The sequence below is a fragment of the Chiloscyllium punctatum genome, chromosome 17 (assembly GCF_047496795.1).
Source record: "Chiloscyllium punctatum isolate Juve2018m chromosome 17, sChiPun1.3, whole genome shotgun sequence".
Lineage (NCBI taxonomy): Eukaryota > Metazoa > Chordata > Chondrichthyes > Orectolobiformes > Hemiscylliidae > Chiloscyllium > Chiloscyllium punctatum.
Window position 1 is genome coordinate 100,868,537 of NC_092755.1, and position 25,452 is coordinate 100,893,988.

General features: G+C 41.2%; 1 long non-coding RNA gene across 2 annotated transcripts in view; it reads right to left on the minus strand.

Moving 5' to 3' along the window:
• LOC140487715 (uncharacterized) overlaps positions 1 to 22,316 on the minus strand; it is a 329,098-nt gene extending 306,782 nt beyond the window's left edge. For both annotated transcript variants that reach the window (XR_011962885.1, XR_011962884.1), the window contains exon 1: positions 22,196 to 22,316. This is a non-coding gene — a long non-coding RNA (uncharacterized lncRNA). The remainder of the gene's footprint in view (positions 1 to 22,195) is intronic.
• Between the last annotated feature and the right edge of the window lie 3,136 nt (positions 22,317 to 25,452).

The following is a 25,452-nucleotide window of genomic DNA, read 5'->3' on the forward strand; positions in this document are numbered from 1 at the left end:
ATGTCACATTACATGTAATTTCATCATACTGTTCTGTATTTTTAAAAGCCTCCTTACTGCTCTGTTTCAACACCATCACCTTGATAATTTGTTATGATCTCTCTACCTTAATTAGTTTGTACAGTTTTAGATTTACTTGTTACTTTGGTTACGCCCTCGGCATGCAACTCTTATATTTATTATGTTATTCCAGCCATTTGGTTTGTCTCCAGCACCATCCTATTTTTAACTTTTTATATTTATCTGTCTGCCTCAATTAATTGGATCATAGGTCATCCCTTCACTTACTATTCAGTAGTTGACACTTTACTCCCACCATCTGACACTTTTGGTCACCCGAAGAAACTCGTTATTCAGCCCGTCGACACTCCACTCACACGATTTATACTATCTTTTGATCCGTCTGCCTATAAATTCTGTGTTTGTGTGCTTCCCTTCACTTCACCTTGCAAAAAAACAGTGCTCCAAAAGCTTGTAATTGCAAATAAACCAGTTGAACTATAATCTGGTGTCATGTGACTTCTGACTATATTTTAAAATGTCTGCAAAGGTCATGTGACTTAAAAGAGACACAAGTTTCTAAAATCCTCTGACTTGGATGAACAGGGGACATATCTGGTTAGTTCCCTGCAGAATATTATCAATCAAATTTTATTGGAAAATCAGGAAAAATAAGGACAATAAGCACCACCATCTCATCTGCAGATGCTGACAGAGACAAAGTTGACATACCAAAATCCATTGTGCAAAAGGGTGCTGAAGATTCTCCCATCAGATTACAGTGGCCTTTTGATAGCGGTAACAATGGGAGATCAAAACTTCTTCACTACCATGAATCATCCCTACTGCGTTGCCAATAGGCAGCTATCACATAACTAATCTTGTGTAAGGCTATGATCATAAGTTTGTCTGCTTGTTACTCCTTTTGGTAAGTTCAAGAAGGTCTTCAGGATGTAATGGCAACAGCTGCCTCTCTCTTTCAACAGACCTTTCCTTTCAGCTTGGACCCAGTCTCTATTTCAAATTTGAATGCATCACAGAAATAAATAATTTTAAAATAATATAAAGGAATTTACTGTCTAAGCCTGTATTTAATAGTTTAGTGCTAGATCCAGTGCATAATAATTTAATGTTATAACTTTTACAATAGTGAGTACTTTAACTTTTATAATAGCAAGGACACAGCATATACTCTGGGTGGGGGATTTCAATACTCACCACCAAGTGTGGCTCAGCAGCAGTACTGCTGATCGAGCTGGTCAGGTCCTAAAGGACGTAGCTGCTAGACTGGGTCTGCAGCAGACAGTGAGGGAACCAACAAGACGGAAAAACATAGTTGACGTTATCCTCACCAATCTACCTGTCAAAATGCATCAGTATCAATAATTGTGCACACTGCACAGTCCTTGTAGAGACCAAATCCAATCTTCATATTAAATTAAACTGCATTTATTTCAATGCAAGGGGCCTAACAGGGTAGGCAGATGAACTCAGGGCATGGTTAGGAACATGGGACTGGGATATCATAGCAATTACAGAAACATGGCTCAGGGATGGGCAGGACTGGCAGCTTAATGTTCCAGGATACAAATGTGACAGGAAGGATAGAAAGGGAGGCTAGAGAGAAGGGCGAGTGGCATTTTTGATAAGGGATAGCATTACAGCTGTGCTGAGGGAGGATATTCCCAGAAATACATCCAGGGAAGTTATTTGGGTGGAACTGAGAAATAAGAAAGGGATGATCACCTTATTGGGATTGTATTATAGACCCCAATAGTCAGAGGGAAATTGAGAAACAAACTTGCAAGGAGATCTCAGCTATCTGTAAGAATAATAGGGTAGTTATGGCAGGGGATTTTAACTTTCCAAACATAGACTGGGACTGCCATAGTGTTAAAGGTTTAGATGGAGAAGAATTTGTTAAGTGTGTACAAGACAATTTTCTGATTCAGTATGTGGATGTACTTACTCGAGAAGGTGCAAAACTTGACCTACTCTTGGGAAATAAGGCAGGACAGGTGACTGAGGTGTCAGTGGGGGAGCACTTTGGGGCCAGTGACCATAATTCTATTCGTTTTAAAATAGTGATGGAAAAGGATAGACCAGATCTAAAAGTTGAAGTTCTAAATTGAAGAAAGGCCAATTTTGACAGTATTAGGCAAGAACTTTCGAAAGCTGATTGGAGGCAGATGTTCACAGGTAAAGGGACAGCTAGAAAATGGGAAGCCTTCAGAAATTAGATAACAAGAATCCAGACAAAGTATATTCCTGTCAGGGTGAAAGGGAAGGCTGGTAGGTATAAGGAATGCTGGATAACTAAAGAAATTGAGGATTTGGTTAAAAAAAAGAAGGAAGCATATGTCAGGTATAGATAGGATAGATCGAGTGTATCCTTAGAAGAGTATAAAGAAAGTAGACAATAGACAATAGACAATAGGTGCAGGAGTAGGCCATTCTGCCCTTCGAGCCTGCACCACCATTCAATATGATCATGGCTGATCATCCTTAATCAGTATCCTGTTCCTGCCTTATCTCCATAACCCTTGATTCCACTATCCTTGAGAGCTCTATCCAACTCTTTCTTAAATGAATCCAGAGACTGGGCCTCCACTGCCCTCCAGGGCAGAGCATTCCACACAGCCACCACTCTCTGGGTGAAGAAATTTCTCCTCATCTCTGTCCTACCCGTATTTTTAAGCTGTGTCCTCTGGTTCGGCACTCACCCATCAGCGGAAACATGTTTCCTGCCTCCAGAGTGTCCAATCCTTTAATAATCTTATATGTCTCAATCAGATCCCCTCTCAGTCTTCTAAACTCAAGGGTATACAAGCCCAGTCGCTCCAGTCTTCCAGGAATTGACCTCGTGAACCTACGCTGCACTCCCTCAATAGCCAGAATGTCTTTCCTCATATTTGGAGACCAGAACTGCACACAACACTCCAGGTGTGGTCTTAGCAGGACCCTGTACAGCTGCAGAAGAACCTCTTTGCTTCTATACTCAATCCCTCTTGTTATGAAGGCCAGCATGCTATTAGCCTTCTTCACTACCTGCTGTACCTGCATGCTTACCTTCATTAACTGCTGTACAAGAACACCCAGATCTCTTTGTACTGCCCTTCTACCTAAATTAATTCCATTTAGGTAGTAGTCTGCCTTCCTGTTCTTGCCACCAAAGTGAATAACCATACATTTATTCACATTAAACTGCATCTGCTATGCATCTGACCACTCACTAACCTGTCCAGGTCACCCTGTAATCTCCTAACATCCTCCTCACATTTCATCCTGCCACCCAGCTTAGTATCATCAGCAAATTTGCTAATGTTATTACTAATACCATCTTCTATATCATTAATATATATTGTAAAAAGCTGCGGTCCCAGCACTGATCCCTGCGGTACCCCACTGGTCACTGCCAGTAGGAGTATACTTAAGAGGGAAATCAGGACGGTAAAATGGGGACATGAGATAGCTTTGGCAAATAGAATTAAGGAGAATCCAAAGGGTTTTAACAAATATATTAAGGACAAAAGGGTAACTAGGGAGAGAATGGGGCCCCTCAAAGATCAGCAAGGCAACCTTTGTGTGGAGCCACAGAAAATGGGGGAGATACTAAATGAATATTTTGCATCAGTATTTACTGTGGAATAGGATATGGAAGATATAGACTGTAGGGAAATAGATGGTGACATCTTGCAAAATGTCCAGATTACAGAGGAGGAAGTGTTGGATGTCTTGAAACAGTTAAAAGTGTGTTATTCCCCAGGACCTGATCAGGTGTACCCGAGAACTCTGTGGGAAGCTAGAGAAGTGATTGCTGGGCCTCTTGCTGAGATATTTGTATCATCGATAGTCACAGGTGAGGTGCCGGAAGACTGGAAGTTGGCAAACGTGGTGCCACTGTTTAAGAAGGGCGGTAAAGACAAGCCAGGGAACTATAGACCGGTGAGCCTGACCTCAGTGGTGGGCAAGTTGTTGGAGGGAATCCTGAGGGACAGGATGTACATGTATTTGGAAAGGCAAGGACTGATTTGGGATAGTCAACATGGCTTTGTGCATGGGAAATCATGTCTCACAAACTTTAGATTAGATTACTTACAGTGTGAAAACAGGCCCTTCGGCCCAACAAGTCCACACCGACCTTGATTGAGTTTTTTGAAGAAGTAACAAAGAAGATCGATGAGGGCAGAACAGTAGATGTGATCTATATGGACTTCAGTAAGGTGTTCGACAAGGTTCCCCATGGGAGACTGATTAGCAAGGTTAGATCTTATGGAATACAGGGAGAACTAGCCATTTGGATACAGAACTGGCTCAAAGGTAGAAGGTAGTGGAGGGTTGTTTTTCAGACTGGAGGCCTGTGACCAGTGAAATGCCACAAGGATTGGTGCTGGGCCCTCTACTTTTTGTCATTTACATAAATGATTTGGATGCGAGCATAAGAGGTACAGTTAGTAAGTTTGCAGATGACACCAAAATTGGAGGTGTAGAGGACAGCGAAGAGGGTTACCTCCGATTACAACAGGATCTGGACCAGATTGACCAATGGGCTGAGAAGTGGCAGATGGAGTTTAATTCAAATAAATGCGAGGTGCTGCATTTTGGGAAAGCAAATCTTAACAAGACTTATACACTTAATGGTAAGGTCCTAAGGAGTGTTGCTGAACAAAGAGACCTTGGAGTGCAGGTTCATAGCTCCTTGAAAGTGGCGTCGCAGGGAAATAGGATAGTGAAGAAGCCGTTTGGTGTGCTTTCCTTTATCGGTCAGAGTATTGAGTATAGGAGTTGGGAGGTCATGTTGCGGCTGTACAGGACATTGGTTAGGCCACTGTTGGAATATTGCGTGCATTTCTGGTCTCCTTCCTATCGGAAAGATATTGTGAAACTTGAAAGGGTTCAGAAAAGATTTACAAAGATGTTGGCCTGTAAATTTACAGGGTTGGAGGATCTGAGCTACAGGGAGAGGCTGAACAGGCTGGGGCCGTTTTCCCTGGAGCATTGGAGGCTGAGGGGTGACCTTATAGAGGTTTACCAAATTATGAGGGGCATGGATAGGATAAATAGACAAAGTCTTTTCCATGGGGTCAGGAAGTCCAGAACTAGAGGGCATAGGTTTAGGGTGAGAGGGGAAAGATATAAAAGAGACCTAAGGGGCAACTTTTTCACACAGAGGGTGGTACGTGTATGGAATGAGCTGCCAGAGGATGTGGTGGAGGCTGGTACAATTGCAACATTTAAGAGGCATTTGGATGGGTATATGAATAGGCAGGGTTTGGAGGGATATGGGCCGGGTACTGGCAGGTGGGACTAGATTGGGTTGGGATATCTGGTCGGCATGGACGGGTTGGACCGAAGGGTCTGTTTCCATGCTGTACATCTCTAGACTCTATGATTCTATTGATAACATTTTACCGTATGTTGTGTGGCACTATCACTGTGTTAAATGAGACAGATTTCAGACAGATCCATTATCTGAAGAAGGAACACTCAGAGGAACTATAGGCTATCAACAGCAGCAGAATCTTACTCCAGTACAATCTACAATCTCATGGCCCATCATATGCCCCACTCTATGATTCCCATCAACCATGGGATCAACCCTGACTAAGGAGCAGCATGCCGATAGCTTGTGATTTCAAATAGATCTGTTGGACTATAAGCTGGTGTTGTGTGACTTCTGACCTTGTCCACTGCAGTCCAACAACAGCACCTCTGTATCATTGTTCAATTCAGAGTGCGGGTGGGGGGGGGGCAAACCAGGATCAGCACCAGGCAATGAAAAATAAGTATCCAACTTGGTGAATCCATCAAAAAGGACTACTTGCATGTCAAACGGCATGAGAAAAAAAATTAATAGACTCAAGTGAGCCCACAATCAACAGATCAGATCTAAGCTCTGCAGACTTTCCACATCCAGACATGAATGGTGGTGGATAATTAAACTACTCACTGAAGGAGGAGTGTCTATAAACATGCCCATACATTTCAGCCTTCTGCAAAGGTCTCAAGCATCAACGCTACCAGTGTGCAGCCAATTCGATTCACTCCACGTGATATTAAGAAATGATTGGAGACACTAGATACTGCAAAGGCTTTGGGGCCCTGACAATGGCAATGGTACGAAAGACTTGAGCTCCAGAATTTGCCCAACCCTTAGCTAAGTTGTTTCAGTACAGCTACAACATGGCATCTACCCAATAATGTGGAAAAATGCTAAATTACATCCTGTACATATAAAAACCAGACAAATTCAATCCAGCCAATTACCGCCCCATCAGTCTCCTCTAGATCATCAGTAAAGTTACAGGAAGTGTCATTAATAGTGCTATCAAGCAGCACCTGCTCAGAGATGCCTAGTTTGGGTTCGACCAGGCCACTGAACTCCTGACCTAATGACAGCTTTGGTTCAAAGATAGACAAAAGAGCTGTTTTCCAGAGGTGAGGGGAGAATGAAAGCTTTGCCAATAACGCTGCAGTTAACTGAGTGTGGAATCAAGCAGCCCTAAAAAAACTGGAATTAATAGGTATCAGAGGGGTAAACTCTCTGCTGGCTGGAGTCGTACCTGGCAAATAGGAAGATGGTTGAGGTTGTTGGAAGTCAGTCATCTCAGCTCCACTTCATCTCTGCAGGAGTTCCTCAGGGTAGTGTCCTAGGCCTAACCATCTTCAGCCGCTCCATCAATGACCTTCTCTTCATAGTGGGGATGTTCACTGATGATTACACAATGCTCAACACCATTCATGATTCCTCAGATACTGAAGCAATCCAGCTCCAAATGCATCAAAACCTGGACAATATCCAGGCTGGAGTTGAAAAGTAGCAAGTAACAAGCACACCACACAGATGCCAGGCTATGACCATCTCCAATAAGAGACAATCTAACTATTACCTCTTGACATTCAATTTACGTTACACTCACTGAATCTCCCACTTGGAAAATCCTTGGTGTTACCATTGACCAGAACCTGGTCTGGACTGGCCTTATAAATATAGTGGATACAAGAGCAGGTTAGAGACCAGGTATACTCACCTCCTGACTTCCCAATGCCTGTCCACCATCTAGAAGGTACAAATCAGGTGAGTGATGAAATATTCCCCAATTGCCTGGATGAGTGCAGCTCCAACAACACTCAAGAAACTTGACACTATCAAGGTTACAATGGCCCACTTGATTTGATGAGACATTTCAATGGACAATGAAGAGACAACAGTATTTTTGTGAGTCTAGAATAACAGAATGGGTAAGGATGGCAAATGTATTTCCCTAATGGAGGCATTCATAAACATCTGCTCTCTCTATCACCAACCCTCTCTACCAGCAATGAGTACCACTGAAAAGACGCACTGCAGAAATTCACCAAGGCTCCTTAAACAGTATCTTCCAAACGCATGACCTCAACCATCTAGAAGAATAAAGGAGAGCAGATACATGGGAACAACACCACCTTCGAGTTTTGCTACAAGCCAATGTTGTCTGAATTTGTAAAATATTTTGACATTCCTTCAGTGTCACCCTTATCAAAATCCTGAAATTCTGCCGATGTGAGTCTACCGACAGCACATGAAATGCAGTGTTTCAAACAGGTAGCTCACCACCATCTTCACAAGGGCAACTAGGGAGGGGCAAAAAATGCTGTCTCAGCCAGCTATGCACACATCCTATAAGTGAAGAAGAAAAATCTCTCAAGCCCTGGTGAAGTGATTGTGGCCTTGGAGTGATGAAGGTAAAGTTCAGTTGAAAGCTCAAATTTGCCTTATATGTAACACTTCAGCCAAAAGAAGTACTCCTGGGTCTGAGGGGAGCTTTCATTTTGCTTTAACTAAAAATGAATCCAAGATTAAATCTCCCATCGAGCAACATAAGTTTATACATTTTCAATTTGAAACTGAACTAAATCAGGTTTGATAAGCAACCTGTCCAATTGACTAATGGGGTTCAACTAAAATTAGATTGAAGTGTGAAGTCGTAGTACCATCAGATTATTTTAAGGAGTTGGATGAATAATAGGTGGAGAGCTGGATTGATTTAGTTTGAGGAATAGAGCTGTTTTGATATCAGTCTCGGTTGGCAAATGACAATGACAACTCTATGCATATGACTATTGAGCTAGTCAATGCCTGACTAACCTGTGGGGCAGCTGCCTCAATTTTGGTCCAATTCCCTTCCTGTTTATGGACTTTGACTGGGTTGAGTGTGCCTTAGTCATGCCCCGGATGTTGAACAGTTCAATTTCTTTTATCGTTCTTTATCATCATAGTTTGATGACTAAATGTCTTGCTTAGCTATTTCATTGCACAGTGAAGAGTCAACAGCACATTTGTAGGTTTACAGTGACAAATTTACTTCCCTAATGAACATATGTAGATCATCAGTTTTAACCAGAAAGTAATTCCATGTCCCAGTTCTAAATAGATTTTATTGACTACATTGAAGTTCCTCCATTTTCTTGATGAGATTTGAACTCAGATCTCTGGATCATAAATCTAGATCTCTGGATTCCTGGTTAAAAAAGGCAGGATATTTCCATACCAAGCTAGCATATAATGAATTTAATGTCTTATCATATTTGATAATTTAGTGCTTTATCCAGTGTATAATAATGCCATTTCCTTTACAATAGTGACCATTCTAACCCTCATTGTGTTCAATATTTCTGCACCATGACTCTCACATATGACTGTTTCATAATTTAAAAGGGCTGCTTGTGCTATATAAAAACGTCAATCATTTTCTAATCTGAATATAAAATTGCTTTTCTTTAAAAATTATTTTAACAATTTTGTAACATAGTTATTGAAATTATGTCTTTTTAATGATTACATTGTAAAGGATTTTTACTTCAATATTGATTTTCTGTCTCCCCTATATGACAGTGTTACTTCTTATCAATGAAACGTTATTAAAATAAAATTATATTCCAGACATGTCATAATTAATGAAAGCTTACTATTTCAAAGAACTTCCTTCCATCATGCATATTTTTATCTTTATTATATGTTTCAGCATGGAGAATGTTCTTTTAATTTTTTTCCATATATGTTCTATTTCCCTAATCTATTTCAATTTAGTGTCTTAAATTTCATATTAACAATATTACAAATACAACAGTAATTATACTTCCACCATGTAAAATAATTAGTTCTGTCATTATGACAGTAATTATTTTTAATATATGATTAATATATTTGATAAATGGTTAACTCCACTGCCAGGCTGTATGTCCTACAGGTCAGCTGAAGACAGAATGCGAGAAATGTAGATAGGTGAGTGTAGAGGGAACAAGGGAGAAGAAATATGGAATGATTCAGAAAAAGCTAAGAAAAGTAAAATATCGAAAGGCAGAAAAACAAACACTGGATCAGAGGAAGGGAATGAAAAGGAAGGCCAGAGTGAGGGAACTGTGATGTAGGTGATATCAGATTTGGGAATCATTGTGTTCTCAATCAGATTCTCCTATTATTCAATTTCAACCTGTGGAGAACTCAGGAATGGGTCCAGTCCGTGTCAACTCCCAGGATGCATTGGAATAATCCATCAGTATCCACCTCTCAAAGCCAGGACGAGTGTTGTCAGAGCCAATGGGTGCTGAAACTGCTTTGAAATGTGAGAACACAGAGACCTGAAGGGATTGTCACAAGCGTGAAGACTTTAGACTCCAGACTCAAGACTCCAGACTCACACTGGAGTGTCTCCAACTTTGGAAGCAGTTCCATCCAGACCCCATCTATCTGACAATTTGTTATGGTTCCAGGTGGAGTACCCCAAACTGTTGAGCCCCTGAATGGGAGGGGATAAACTGGCTCTACTTTTTTATTCAACCATCCCTCAGTTGGTTGGAACAAGGATAATTTAAAAACAGATCCCTTTCCTTGTGGATGCCTTTCTTCCACATTAACTTCACCCAGACTGTCTTAAGTTAATAGAAGTACCTTTACTAAAAACTAAAAATGAGAAGAATTAGCAATACAATGCACATACACAGAACATAAATAAGAGCCAACTCCAAAAAGTTGCAAGCTACATGGTTCAATCTCTCAACTGTTCCTGAAGAGCAGATAGCTGAACATCACAGCTATTGCATTAGAGGTTACTGATAGCTTTGACATTGGAAGTTGCACTATTAAGTCCACAATCCTTAATTTTGTAGATTGGTTGGAATTCTGTACTTCTGATTCCTTTCTCGTGTGATCAAATTCCATCATCCAGGGTAAGACAGAATTATCTTGTTGTCCTGTGGTCCTTTTCTCTGGCTACTAGCTAGCTGATTTCTAGCTCTCAGAGTAAGGGAGGGTCCATGCTTACAATCTTAACAGCACAATAACACCCAAACCCAGGCTGGTACACACAAGCATCTTCAGTTCTACTCGCACGTTCCTTTGGGGCATCTTTAAGAGCATCTGGGGCACTTAATCCTCCCTATGTGAGGCTTGGTTCCTGAGCTTTTCCATACTCTCTGTCCTATTACTTGTTCGGGAAACTTTAATAACCTCTATAGAACCCTCCATACCGTTAACATTTTCCATAATTTTCCATGCAACTGAGCCAACTTCACCCCCCACCCCCATCCCCAGCTATTTAGTTTAAAGCCCTATCCACAGCGCTAGTAATGCAATTCACCAGGTCTCTGGTCCCAGCATGCTTCAGGTTGAGCCCATCCCATCAGAACAGTTCTCTCCTTTCCCAGTACCTGTGCCAATGCCCCATGAATTCAAATCCATTTATCCGACACCAATCTTTCAGCCACATCTTTACCTCTTTAATCTTGTTTACACTAAATGAATGACTATCCTTTATTGTCCAGTGCATTCAATACAAAATACGGTGAAAAGTATATTTTATAATGTAATGTACTTGTACATTACCACCATTCACATTAACTTAGAACAAAATAAAAAGAAGGTAACTGAAAGAAAGTCAAACTTTTCCTACGCCAATTAACTCATGGCTCAGGTAGTAATCCAGAGGCAATTACTTTTTTTTTAGTAATACACAGACCTAAACTAGGGATTCCACTTTCATTTGCAAGGAATTCATTATTTCAATGATTATTTTTCCTGGATCCTAGTTGGCTCAGTATTTCTTTGTTGACAGGTATTAAATCGTTCCCTCTCTTTTGCAGCATCCATCTCCCTCCCTTATAACCTACCTCTTCCTCCCCAATGCTCACTGAAGCCTCCATCTCCCCACTCCTTCTTGGAATCTCCTGCACTCCCAAAATCTATTCCGAACTGTCTGCTGTTCCTCCGATCACAGACCATGTCAGTGGCACTTTTGTTGTTGAGAGGTTCATGAGTGGAGAAACTGTTCCTCGCTATTTGCTTCCATTCTATTTATGGGGGCAACATTCTGATGATTATTCTATCCCCACGAGCGAAGTTTCCCAGATGATCTGGGAACTATCGGGTGCAGATTTGCCCACAGCGCCCGTGTATTTTGAGCATTGCAGAGTTGGTTTTAAAATTCTCCCCTTTATCTCCTGCTTCTTCATTTGTTGTGTCAAGTACCTGGTTATTGGTAGGATTAAACCTTTACTAGTGCAAGATGCCATGTGATAAGCTAGACACTGGGGCTGTGAACAGTACCTGGGCTGTAATTTATTGGTTGGCCTCCTTCCAGTTTTGCTGGTAAATCTGTCAATCTTCTATATAACTCACCCTGTGCTGCAACAGCATTGTGTGACTAGCAGTGACACTTTCCAAAATAAGGCTTTCAAAATACAGAGCATCCTTAATTCCCATCTATATCTGAACCAATCTCCAACATTTTTCACAATCAGCTCTCTTTAACATACTACCATCTAATCAGTAGCAAGGTGCCAGCAAATACAAAAGGTGCAGAGCTGAGATACCCATAGCCACAGTCTGTACCTTATGAATTGCCACAAACATTTTTACAACTTGTGGTACCCGTAGCCACTGTCTGGCCCAGGAGAAGATGTGGGGAGGTGGTGGAGATGTGACAATGGCCTGAGTTAATGAACTGGACTTATAGTTCAAAATCTGCCATAGCAGCTGATGAAATTTGAATTCAATTTTTTTTAAAATCTGAAATGCGAAGGTAACCTAACAGCAGCATGTAACTATGGTCATAAAAATCCATCCAGTTTACTAATACCCTTTTCAAAAAGAAATCTGCCATCCTTAACTGACCTGACCTGGTCTACATGTAAAATCCAAGCACACAATATTATTAACTGAGAACTACTCTTTGGGTAATTAGGAATGGGTAATAAGTGTTCACCCAGCCAGCAATGCCCACATAAATGAGTTAAAGAAGAAAATCCAGCTCCCTATCTATATTGCTTTCGGAACTGTTAGAATACGTGGCACAGTAGATTCATTTAAGATGCGTCTGGACAGATGTATGAGTGGGTGGGGAGCAGAGGGATACAGATGGTTAGGAATTGACCGACAGGTTTAGACAGTACATTTGGATCAGCTCAGGCTTGAAGGGCCGAAGGGCCTGTTCCTGGGCTGTAAATTTTCTTTGTTCTTTGTAAATGAGGAGGCAGAATGAGAGTTTGTTTACACACAAATGCCATGGGATCTTCACAACTTTTATCTTGAGGACCACCTGCATATTGTTCCACCCACAATGATTAGAATCTTTCTGTGAACCACAGCTTGATTTGTCTGATTTCTCTACTAACACTGATTCAATTCCACTCTGTTTCTGACAATTGATGCTTAGTTTTTGCCATGAATGATAACCACTATTCCAGTAATTCTCTTGTCTTTCTACTGCAAGTTGCTCCATGGACAAAGACTGAGATCCATGAACAATGGTTTATACTATTGACAGTGTCTGCCATATCATTAACTGGAATACAACCTGTGGGGGGTTCTATTTCACACAGTGACAAGATCACCAGCACTGCAGTTTCCAATTTATCTTGAAATGTGATTGCAACAGGTACCTTGCAATAATTGACACAAACCTACCAAAACAATTGTATGTAGGCAGCCTGCCCTAAGGTTGGCACCTGCGTTACAGCAGCCACAGCCATCTAAAAGAATACCCAATAATGTAGGAAGCAGGACACTGACTTTCCCCACTCTGTTAGCAGAAGTGTTTTTTTATTCACACAAGGGATGTGGATGTCGCTGGCTGGGCCAACCTTTATTCCTACCACTATTGCACTTGAGAAGGTAGTTGTGAGCTGCCTTCTTGAATTGCTGCAGTCTATTTGGTATAGGTACATCTACAATTATTTTAATCCAACAACACTGAAGGAATGGCAATACATTTCCAAGTCAGGATGGTGAGTGCCTTGGAGGGCCAATTATATGTATCTCTACTCTTGGCCTTTAAGATGGAAGTGGTCATCGGATTGGAAGGTGCTGTCAAACGAGCCTTCGTGAACTTCTGCATCTTCTAGAAGGTACTCACTGCTGCTATTGAGCATTGAGACGGGTGTGTGCTGCCCATTATTCAGCTCCTCACCCCTTATCTGAGCAGAATCTGACTGTAGTGAGTTGGGCCTGAACTGAGATCAGCGAAGACTATCCCCTCTGACTTAAATGAGTCCTGCTAACAACCATGGGAAGCCTCCTGCCTTTCTTTGTGCATTAAACTGCAAGGCAAAGCAGAAGTAATATGAGTTTAGCATCTCTGGCTGAGGGCAAAGGTGCAAAAAGGCAAGGCGGGGTACCGTGATCAACAAGGAAGGCTCAGAGTGAGTAAGTGGTATGACAGCAAACAAATAGCAATAAGCACCCTCAATTGCCAATACGTCTAGTGAGAATCTCACTAAGCCACTTACAAAAAGTCTAAATGACAGTGGAAGGTGCTCCCAATGTGGAGGTGGGCCTCATCACACTTGCTGCCTGCTTCTGCCACATATCTTGCCATTGCCGACATATCTCAGACGCTGATAAGATTCCACCCAATATCTTATCTCTTACAGAGAGAAGGCATTACATACCCAAGACATCGTATATTATGGTCTGGATTAGTGGTGCTGGTAAAGCACAGCAGTTCAGGCAGCATCCGAGGAGCAGTAAAATCGATTTTACTGCTCCTCGGATGCTGCCTGAACTGCTGTGCTTTTCCAGCACCACTAATCCAGAATCTACTTTCCAGCATCTGCAGTCATTGTTTTTACCTATCATATATTATGTTTCCTCTTTGACAAATACTTACTGATTGTTTGTGTATTTCCAGCATTTGCTGCTTACTTTACAGTAGCGGATATTGTACAAACAGGGGTGTCCTCATTGAAAGGCATTCTACAGAGCCAGCTCTGCAATGATACCAACATTTTGTGAAGGGGAGTATGTTACATTGATAGAAACGCTGCAGAGAAAACTGAGGTACAAAGACAGACAGTCTGAAAGCATGCACACAGAGTGACAGACATCCTGCAGGTTAGTGCATGTACAGTGATTGACATCATACAAAGGTGGACACATTGCAGTGATCAACTTATTGAAGAAAGGACATACTACAATGAAAGATATGTTACAATGCGAGACACCCACACAGCGAGGTATGTTATATGGATGAGCGCCCCATGGAGAGGAAGAAATGCCAGGGAATACAGTGTGTCAGAGATCATGAATTTATTATACCCTTAGGAGGGAGACTTTCTCTCACCCAATCACTGGCTGTGCAGGTTGCCATGGAAAAACAAGAAGAAGAAACCATTTCAAAAGAGTTCTAAGTAACAGTAAATAGAAACTGAATTCTGAACACTATGCTGGAACACCACAGGATTCCGGATGGCTAAAAATTATTGGTTCTGCATACAATTAGTTTTACAGATCTTCTGCAACAGGCATCTATAAAATTATGACTTTATTTTAATCTTAATTCTGCTTTCAAATTCCAAGGATGTGAATATACAGTCTAGTCTTCACAATTACAAAATCAATACCTGACCATAAGAGCTTTCTACTTCTTACAAGATATGATTCTGTTTCAACAAACTACATCAGCAGGAAGAGACTGAGTTACAAGAAAACCTTATTTTCCAACCACTTTATGTTCTGATTACATTACATTGTCCATGCCAGACATGAATTATTTTGCTGTTGCCAATACTTCAACATCTGCCTTCAAACCGCATGCCATTTTCTTCCCACCATTTTGGGAAGGGGACAATGGGTTTCCTATTGGGAATTACCCTGCACCTGTTTTCTTTTTGGAAGAGGCAGAAACTAACAAATGGATGTGGCAATAAAACAGAAAATGCTGGAAATATTCCACAGCTCTGGCAGCGTCTGTACAAAAAGAAACAGAATTAGCATGAGGCAGTTCTGATTAAAGATGAACAGCCTGAAATGTTAACTATGTTTCTCGCTGCAGAGATGCTTCATGCCTTTGGTGATTATTTCCAGCATTTCTTGTTTTTAGTTCAGATGTCTCGCATCCACAGTATTTTACTTTAGTACAAAAGGCATACTGGACCCATACACTGGTAATCCTTTACTAGAATAAACCTGTTTCTTGGAAACCAAGACTACGGAGACTCACTTTGAACAAGGAAGACATCACTTGGTTTGTACTAGCAGTCTGCAAGTTAGTTTCCCCACAGCAACCAGAGTAACAATGGATATTAACATCATTCCACCCCTTGACATTTACGTTAAATTCCAGTTACCACTCCCCCAGCCTCTCCCCTTTCAAGGTCCACCCTCTCCTGCCATCACTCACCTGTGACCTGTGAATAATATCTTTGTGGAGGGAGTAAGGAATCTATCTCTAGTACTGCCAATGTAGGGGGAAACTAACAAGTGGTCACAGATCAATGACATGATTTTGAATTGATTTTGTAGTTACGTTTGCCATCAGATGTCAGCAGATGGATTCATTGACTTTTCCAGGGATAACTGGTTCCAGTAATTAAGTGCAATTTCAGAGTATTGCAGTATTCATGAAGGCTATGGATTCCACCAGATGTTCATTACTGTGTAATGTGCCAGTAGGAAAGGATCCCAGCCTCATAAGGGTGGTTCATTGGTGATCTGCACCATATCATGACAAGTCAATGCTCATTTCCTAGGGAGTTGCCATATTCATATTAAATCAGTTCACCCTGCCAGAACTGTCTGCCCCCATCAATTTTGTAGTACATTCCTGGTAGATCAAGACTATCCTTGGCAAACACAGCTCATGATACATATGCAGCATTCTAGGACTCGAATTGAGCACTGGGTATAATGAGATCCATTAAAGCAACAATAATTAAGCACCACTAGCAGGTTGTGCTTTGGATTCTTGGATCAATATAAGGGAGTCCTGAATCAGTGTCGAACTAGGCGTGGAAGGTTCATGGTTATGTGCTGCATCCAATATCAGTTGGCTGTACAAATGGGCCTCATCATGAAGGTTATTGATGGCAGCTAGATGAGGAACAGCAAGAAGACAGACTTGTGTTTCCAACTGGACGCATTCATGTCATTGATCTGTGACTGCTTTTTAGTTTCCCCCTACATTGACAGAATTACAGATAGCTTCCTTATTCCCTCCATGAATATGTTAATATCCACTCACAAGTGAGTGAAGGCAGGAGAGGGTGGACCTTACTAGGGGAGGGACTGGGGGAGTGGTAGTTATCAGCAGCCCCAGGAGATGGCTTCCTGCGGTCTCTTATGATATTGGGACTCTAGAAGGTGCAATGCTGATAGCTGCCACTGCTCTTGCTGACGCTCTCTAGGATGGGCAGCTGCAGCCCTCTGATTGATCAACAGTTCTCAAAGTAGGACATCTACCCCTGAGGTCCCACCCTGAAGAAACTCACTGCTGACCAGTTACTTGTACTTTTTATGACAAGCCTTTCCCAGGAAGCAATTTGGGTTTCTCTTCGCTCTCAAGGGTGTAAGACCCCCAATGAGCTGCAATAAATTCCATCTTAGTGTGTGTACCTAGTGCTTTTTAATATTGTATTGTCTTTGGCACCAGTGCACAAAATGCATGATGTGACAGATTCCTGACAGGAGACTCCTAGAACAGATCTTGTGCTGACATGGAACCTGGATCCGCAGCTGAAATGTTGTAACCTGCAAGGCCTCACACAAGATGCTGGTAAGCGAGATTAGAATGGGTAACTAGTTAATTCAGACATAGTTAATACAATGATTTGAATGGCCTCTTTCTGTGCTGTAACATTTCTACAGTTACTTCCTGGCAACAACTCCTTACATTGATTCATGCTACACAATACAGTCTCCTTTCTGCTGCACATGCAAGTCTTGAGTACGGCTGAGAAGAGGTCCTATATGTATTGCACAGCTCAGAACTACAATATCTCCCCATCATGGTAACCTCTTCATCCAAGTATAAACATTGCTGACAGTGACTTCAATCCTCAATTTGCCAGACACATGCAGACACTCCTTTGACATCCACTGTGTAGCTGGGCATCTTCTACTATGGATTTACTTGGCTCAATCCAATTCCTAGCACACATTCTCTCCTTCTCTGTCAAAACGCAGAACTGAGTTCTTTGGTTAAACACAGAATAGTGAATTCTGCAGATTCCTTGTCAACTTTTTCTCATTTACTCATGCCTTTAAAGCCAATGCTTACCAGGTTTACTTTGGAGCATAGGACTCACCCCTCAGTAATTACCTCCCTAATAACCTCAGGGTTTTCATGTTTCAGAAAGCCTCTCAGTTGCGTCAAAAGCTTAAGCCTTGTTTATAAAAACTTCTAGCTAGTCCAGGTACAATAAAGAAAACTGAAAGTAAATATCCTTTAATTCACTTTAAATTAAAATTAAAAGTCTAAATGTTTCACCCTTAACATAAAGTTACAATGAGGACACCCATGTTTTAAATAATAGCGATTGCTCATAATCAAATATTCCAGAGCTATACAATTCCTTCTCAACAATGGTTTGGGAAAGAAACCGGTTTTCCTAATGGGCTGAACTTACCATAAGACCATTAGACACAGGTGCAGAAATAGGCCATTCGGCCCATTAGGTCCACTCCACCATTCAATAAGTTCATGGTTGATCTGATAATCCTCAGCTCTGGGTGGCACAGTGGCTCAATGGTTAGTACTGCTGCCTTGTCACATCAAGGTATCAGGTTCAATTCCAGCCTTGGGTGACTACATGTGTGGAGTTTGCATGTTCTCCCCGTGTCTCCGTTTATTTCCTTTGGGTGCTCTGGTTTCCTCCCGCAATCCAAAGATGTGCAGGTTAGGTGAATTGGCCGTGCTAAATTACCCATAGTGTTCAGAGATGTATAGGTTGGGTGCATTAGTCAGGGGTAAATGTAGGGGAATGGTCTGGTGAGTTACTCTTTGAGGGTGGCACAGTGGTTAGCATTGTTGCCTCACAGCACCAGAGACCCGGGTTCAATTCCCGTCTCAGGCAACTGTCTGTGTGGAGTTTACACATTTGCCCCGTGTCTGCGTGGGTTTCCTCCGGGTGCTCCAGTTTCCTCCCACAGTCCAAAGATGTGCAGGTCAGGTGAATTGGCCATGCTAAATTGCCCATTGTGTTAGGTGTAGGGGAATGGGTCTGGGTGGTTTGCTCTTCGGAGGGTCGGTGTGGACTTGTTGTGCCGAAGGGCCTGTTTCCACACTGTAAGTAATCTAATCTAAACTCAACTTTCTTGCTTTTTCCCATAACCCTTGTTTTCCAATCTGATTTAAAATCTGTCCATCTCTATCATGAATGTACTTAACGAGTCAGCCTCAACAGTCGCCTGTGGTAAAGAATTCCACAGATTCACAACTCTGAGAGAAGAAATTCCTTCTCACCTCTGTCTTAATGTGCCACCGTTTTGCTCAGAGATTATGCCCTGTGGGCTGAGACTCCCCCATAAGTGGAAACAACTGTTCTGCTTCTACCCTGTCGAGTCCTCTAAGAATCTTTTATGTTTCAATAAGGTTGCCTTTCATTCTTCTATATTCCAATCAGTATAGGCCCAATCTATTCAAATGCTCTTCATAAGAAAGTCCCTCCATACCTGGTATCAGCCTCATGAACATTCTCTGGATTGCCTTCAATGCAGCACATCTTTCATGAGATAAGTGACCCAAACCTGTTCACAGTATTCCAGCTGTGATTTGACTAATATAGTTTTAGCAAAACTTCCCTACTTTTTTAATCCATTCCCTTTGGAATAAAGGCCAACATTACATTTGCCTTCCTTGTTACCATGGATGCTAGCTCTTTATGATTCATGGATGAGGACTCCCAAATTCGCCTACATATAATTTACAGTATACAGATTGGAAAGGGAGGGTTATGAAATAATTTGCTGCAATGCAAAATAAGGTGAAATTATCTAGAAATTGATATTCATTATGAACCTGCAAGTTGCAAATTCTCTCTTACATACTCATTGCCTTTCTGCTGAGGATCTTGTACATTTGTTCTTCCTCAGAGTGAGTGGTTTGGGATATACTATGTTGTCAATTATCGCAGCTCTCCATCTCTCATTCTAAAATTATGTTCTGTCTTCTTGTAAATTGTGAGTTATATTTTGTTTCTATGATATGCAATAAGCTCAGATGCAAATAAGCATATTTATGAGTGTAATATCAGTTGCATGGAAGAAACCATTACATAACTTGCAAAGTTTTCTAGGAAAGCATTTGAATTAGGACAGGTGTAAAGCAAATACATCAATTCAGCCTTATGCTGCTCCAAGTGAGCTATTGACATCCTTTAGCATAGCATGAAGCACAATGTCACTGGAATTGACAAACGTGATCAATACAATGCACTTATGGAAGGTAGTAGTGATTTCTCTTACCTTGACTGAGCTGGTAAGATCACTATATTTTCTGGAATAGTTTGACTGTGAAGGAGGAAGTGTTGATAAATTGGCCTTCTGGGAGCTTTCAGCAATTTGTCCAGAAAACAAATCTCCTTAGGACCCTGCAAATATCCAGGCCAAAAAGTATTCCCATCCCCCCAACAAGTGGAGATGTGAGAGATTGGTCTAGTGATATCACTGCTAGAATAGTAATCCAGAGGCCCAAACATTGCTCTGAGGACCTGAATTTGAATCCTGCCATGGCAGATGATGGAATTTGAATTCAATAAATATCAGGAATTAAGAGTCTAATGATGACCATGAAACTGATGTCGACTGGAAAAAAAACCCAGCTGGTTCACTAATGTTCTTTAGGAAGGAAACTGCTGTCCATACATATACTGTCCTACATGCAACTCCAGACCTACAGCAATGTGATTGGATCCCAACTGCCCTCTGGGCAACTAGAGATGGACAATAAATGCTGGCCTAGTCAATGGCGCCTATATCCTATGAATGAATTTTTAAAAATCACCCAATCCATCCACTCCTCTCTGCCACCCAACCTCTGCATTAACTCCCGTAAGCTCAGCTATCCTGGGGCTCTTTGCTCTTCTAAAGATCTGGGGGCAGTTATAAACGAATGCAACATGGATGGCGGCTGGTCAGCCCATTGACTATACTGAATTTTTCGAAGACCAAGCCAGTTTGTCACATTCCCTAGTCATCCCCAAATCCCTACAATTTTTCTCTTACAGGGATTTATCCAACTTCTTTTCAAAAAGAAATATTGAATCTGTATCGACCACCCTTTTCCAAATTCTAACCATTCATTGTGTGAGAAGGTTGGTCCTCATTTCATCTCTGGTTATTTAGCAAATCATCTTCAATTTGTGGGTTAGTATTTGCTTGGTTTATTGTTCAAGAGACCTAGACTTTCTCTGAACAGAAACAGTACTGATGGAAAGTGCCCCTTAAGCTGTTGCAGGCCTGTAGATTTTGCAGTATTGTAATATTTACCACTAATGACAGACAAGCCCCAAGCAAAGGAAAGTATAGTGAGCGCTCATCAGGAAAGAGAACACCTATTGTGCTCTGTCCTATTTCTATTTGATCTGACTTCACGAGAAATATCAGATTTCTAGGAGCTATTTTTCCTCCCTGTATATAGTTAAAAAGAAAAAGAATTGATTCCAATTTTATGTTGGTAATGCCATGAGAACTGTCAGAGTTCATTGCCACTACCCCACAAAAACTGACAGCAACTTTGGGGGTCCAAACATGTGAAGATTAATACAGAAGTCAGACATTACAGTCAATCATTCCTTGAAAGAGTGTGCTATTGAGATTCCCCCAGGCTGCAATCCCCAAACCATTAGTGAATTGATGAAAGCTTCCAGTTTCACACTGTTCATGTTGCTGCAAAAACATTTTACAAAGTTGCAAATTGTTTAGTGAGGTATAACTGGGTTTTTAACAGTCTACTGACTAAGCTTGTAGTTATTGTTAAACACCCTCATGGATCTAGGAAAACTGACATTCTGTTCATTTTTTCCATTATTGTGGTAAAATTACAAATTTCTAAAAAAACATTAAATACCTAAGAATAGCCTTGCAAAAGTTTGTTTGTGATGTTTAACTTCTATCTTAGTCCTTAATCATAATCATTTATTTTTCTGACAATTTAAATTAGAATTGAAGGAATTCAGTGTTCTTAACTTTCTGTTTTGCTATCCAAGATGTTTTTTTCTTTATTCTTTCATGGGATATCAACATCACTGACAGAGCCAGTATCTGTTGCCCATCCTTCGTTGCCCTTGAACTTGGTGCCTTGATAAACTATTGGAGAGGGAAATTAAGAATGAAACACACATTGCTGTGGATCTGGAGTCACATGTAGGCCAAACCAGGTCAGAATGGTGGATTTCCATCAATGTGGTACATAAGGTTTTCAATAGTTGCCATGGTCACAAGCTTACATTTCAGAATTTCCCAGCTGCTGCACAAAGCATTGATTGGCCCTGATTTCACCCTCTTGTTAGGATGTTGGTAGCCTAATTTTCTTTTAAATGATTCTACCACATTCTGTGGTCTTTTCAACAAGAACTTATTGTTTCACGACTTTCTATTTAGACAGTTTGACATCTATATGAGCTCAGAGTGTCTCTCTCCAGACTTTCTCTGGATCTCTCAGGTTCCCTTAACTTGACATTAGATTTTAAAGTGCCATTAACAAAGAGAATATCAGCATCAAAGATTGCTAAAACTTTATGGAATGTTTTCTTTAAGATCACCAGTGAACAATGTCACTTCACTGCTGACAACAAAATCTAGTTCCTTGTTTCAAACTACCATTATAATTAGCAATGACAGTTTAGGTAAAGTTTTCTATCCCTGTGCACATAATCTAACATATATCCTCAGTCTTATAGTTCACACTATCTAAAACTGTCTTTCCCAAGTGTGATTTCTTACCTGACTTTCACATTCCCATAGCCCCACGGTAATATCATTCCTGATGAAGGGCTTTTGCCCGAAACGTTGATTTCGAAGCTACTTAGATGCTGCCTGAACTGCTGTGCTCTTCCAGCACCACTAATCCAGAATCTGGTTTCCAGCATCTGCAGTCATTGTTTTTACCACGGTAATATCCTCTTTCTCAATAACTCAGCTGATGCAACACAGCTTCACTTCATTACTACAATAGGCAGTACTATGTTTTATAAACTCTTCATGCAGTAAGGAAATAGTGATAGATTTATACTGGAAATGTGCAAACTGTAAATCATTGATCAGCCAAATAAATAATTGTTTTCTTCTCTAATATGTAGCACAAAAGCACTGACTCAAAGTCATGCACTTTAACAAATAATTCAAAATTTGATCAAGCATCAATTGTACATGTGCCACACACATGTGTATATTTGCCAAGCCTTTTATGTGACTGTGACCAGAAGTTCTGCATAACATTCCAAACATAGCTTAGCAGCCATCGATCATGAGCCCATATACTCAATTTCATTGGTATTTAACTTAACACAACAGATGTTTGGAAGTTACAATCATCGTTTTGTTTTACATAACACAGCAATAATTAGTGCAAAGAACTAAAAGCAATACTTTTGATTATAAAGAACGTAGCGTTTTAAGCTTGTAGCTTGGCATAAGTTTGAAACTAGTTGAAAGTTAAAGATATGATATTTAGCCCCTGCTATGCCATTCAGTAAGATAACTACTGAAAAACTTCTGAGTGTTTCTGCAGTGAATCAGACAACTATTTTGATTATTCCTGCTGACCATCAGATGTACACAGTGTGTAACTGCAATGCAGATGCATTACTTCTTAAATGCCCAGAGTTTCCTCTGCCTGAGTTTCAAGGATCTTGCTGTTTTCATTGTTGCTCTTCTAACCAACTGTGTATGAGGACATTCTGTCCCTCCTTGCAGCCTTCTTCCTCCACCTCCTGGGCATTGATAAATTAGATTATGAGTTGGCTCTGGTTGCAAGTACAAGTGGTGGTACTAGATGTTCTATGCTCCTGCTGTGTCCCATTCATTACTGCATCCCCCTTTGTGAAGATTAGATAGAGAATTTAGAAATACAGTAGTGCACACCAAATACAAAATTGTTTTGAAGGTTGCCATTCTATGTGAGAGTGGACTAAGTGGTTCACATTATCCAAAATCAAAGCCAGTATGTGTGATACAAAGCTAACAGCTGCTAGAGATGCACTCTCATATTTAGTGGCATCAGTTGCTCAAGGAATTGAAGTCCACATCCCTTCCAAACCTAAGCAAAATACTTGGTATCTACTCAATAACAGCACCTCATTGCTGTGTCATACTTAGATCATATGATAAAGAAAACTATATAGACTATCAAAAGTTGTGCGAGTGCATTGGAAGAGCTTTCTAATTAGTCCTACTGTCCAGCTGTTTCCCCAAAGCCTATAAATTACATGTTTTCAAGGACATGTCCAATCACCTTTGGAAGATTACCATTAAAATCCACTTTCAGGCAACATACAAAAACTTGTAATGGCTCAATGGTTTCTTGTCCAGAACTGGATCATCAGTGTTGTATGAGGTGAGGATGATTCTGAAGGAATTATGGTTAATACATTGAGCTCTACTCAATTTGATGAGGTCATACAGTCTTAGATACTTGAGTTATACATAAGTACTCATAGGGAGCAAATGTATTCTGTAAAGCACTTGAGAGTCCTTGGGAATTATTCCTGGCAAATTAGTGTAAGCTATTGCTGTCATGCACTAAACTATCTTGTTAAGTAAGACAGACGCCTCTGCCTATTAGATTCACCAGTGGTCTATCAACTACCACTGATAATTAGACAGGTAGTCAGACTCATTGTAGAGGATGGAAGATTGCTGCAGTGAACTAACCAGAATATGACATGCTGATGGCACAGTATCTGAAAATACATGATATGGAGGTGTCGGTGTTGGCCTGAGGGGACAAAGTTAGAAGTTACACAACACCAAGTTATAGACCAACAGATTTGTATGAAATCACAAGCTTTCATAGTGCTTCTCCTTTGTCTGTTGGACTACAACCTGGTGTCATGTGGCTTCTCACTATGAAAATACATCCTCTATGAAATGTTTGCAGTCCCTACTATAAATTGTTTGAATTCCTCTGACACTGACTTGAACCCTCTGCTTGACAAGTCTTTGAAGCTGAACCAGACCGTTCATGATTTTGGTGTCATATTAAACACCTGGGATTTTGACGACATAATCAAACAATCACTTAAGGTGCCTATTCCAACCTTTGTGACATCCAACTTTGCTCTATTGCTGAAACCTTCAGACATGCCTTTTGAACTTGACTTATTCTAATGTACCTGACTGGTCACCTATATGATGCTTCCCAGACAAAGTCATAGAGATGTACAGCACAGAAACAGACCCTTCATCCCAACTGGTCCATGCTGACCAGTTTCCTAACCTAAACTAGTGTCGTTTGCCAACACTTGGCCCATATCCCTATAAAACCTTCCTATTCATATACACATCCAAATGCCTTTCAAATGCTACCAGCCCTCACCACTTCCTCTGGCAGCTCATTCAATACACGCACCACCCTGTGTGAAAAAGTTGCCCCTTAGATCCCTTTTATATCTTTCCACTCTCACCCTAAACCTATGCCTTCTAGTTCTGGACTCCCCACTCCAGGGAAAAGACCTTGTTATGCCCTCTCTCTCTGTGAATCCTGCCCTCTTTCTCTCTCTCTCTCTCTGTGAACCCTGCCCTCTCTCTGTGAACCCTGCCCCCTCTCTCTGTGTGAACCCTGTTCTCTCTCTCTCTCTCTCTGTGAATCCTGCCCTGTCTCTCTCTCTCACTCAGTGAACCCTGCCCTCCCTCTCTCTGTCTGTGAACCCTGCTCCCTCTCTCAATCTCTGGCTGTGCGTGAGTGAATGAGTGAGTGAATGTAAACCCTGCCCTCTCTTTCTCTCAGTGTGAACCCGACCCCTCTCTCTTTCTCTGTGTGATCCCTGACCCCTCTCTCCCTCTGTGTGAACCCTGCCCCCCTTCTCTCTGTGAGCCCTGCCCTCTCTCTCTCTGTGAAGCCTTCCCTCCCTCCCTCTCTCTGTGAAACCTGCCCATCTCTCTGTCTGTTAGCCTTGCCCTCTCTGTCTGTGTGAACTCTGCCCTCTTTCTCTCTCTCTGTGAGCCCTGTCCTCTATCCATGTGTGTGTGAGAATCCTCCC